Source organism: Austrofundulus limnaeus, unplaced genomic scaffold (assembly GCF_001266775.1).
Source record: "Austrofundulus limnaeus strain Quisiro unplaced genomic scaffold, Austrofundulus_limnaeus-1.0 Scaffold58, whole genome shotgun sequence".
Classification (NCBI taxonomy): Eukaryota; Metazoa; Chordata; class Actinopteri; order Cyprinodontiformes; family Rivulidae; genus Austrofundulus; species Austrofundulus limnaeus.
In genome coordinates this window covers 1,468,091-1,468,945 of record NW_013952460.1, presented here as the reverse complement: position 1 = coordinate 1,468,945, position 855 = coordinate 1,468,091, and the positions used below count along the sequence as shown (strand labels likewise).

General features: G+C 40.3%; 1 long non-coding RNA gene across 1 annotated transcript in view; it reads left to right on the top strand.

The window, feature by feature from the left end:
- LOC106518237 (uncharacterized) overlaps window positions 1-855 on the top strand; it is an 8,829-nt gene continuing 7,974 nt past the window's right edge. The window contains exon 1 of the long non-coding RNA XR_001310288.1: window positions 1-79. This is a non-coding gene — a long non-coding RNA (uncharacterized LOC106518237). The remainder of the gene's footprint in view (window positions 80-855) is intronic.

The following is an 855-nucleotide window of genomic DNA, read 5'->3' as shown; positions in this document are numbered from 1 at the left end:
CTCCAGTCCGGTTAGTGGCGGTTATGCACTTCATACGAGTATGGCAACCACCAATAGAAACCAACAGAAGAAGAATGTGGTGAGTGACAGCACATCACAATCTCAACAAGCAACAAAACMAAGAGCCTTCACGAGTGAAGAAAATTAAATGAAAAACCCCTTGTGAATATTTTGATACAGCCTAGAGACTCAGGCCTAATGAGATACTATCTTAACCTGAGCAAACATAAAAATGCTACAACCTCAGTCACTTATACTTTGAACAGTTGCTTTGTTTCTCCAATGTATAACCAATAACAGTCCTCCTGACACTTAGCATACACAACATTACTCTGTGCCGGGCAACTGGATCTTAGGGGTGAACCAATCTTTGTCGTAACATGTTTTGTGTTTTGGGGTTTGAAAGCCACTGGGATGTCACGTTTAGAGAATAAACATCTCAGTTTCTTTGAATCTCCTGCAACATACGGAATGACGACTGGTTTGGGTCTGGGTTTAGGGTCTTCAATTTCACCTGGTTGTTGGCTGGAATCCAGTTTGGGTTTCTTGTCTGCTTTCATTAAAGAAAAACCCGTCCAGAGGACTTACTTCTTTTTCTTTTTGATTTTTCTACCTGGATTACTGAGATGCACCAGGACATCTAAAAGCTTTAAACTGCAGGGAACATTATGTGACCAACAAATTTCTACTTTAGTTGCAGTATGACATGTTGCGGACTTTGAGTGGAGAAGTTCTTTACAAATCTGTCAAACAGATTTTGTGTTCAGATATTTCTACAATAAGGACACTCGGACACAGCTATCCTTTCCTCTACATACTGTAGGATAATGATGATTGGATCCGGATGTGTTGTTG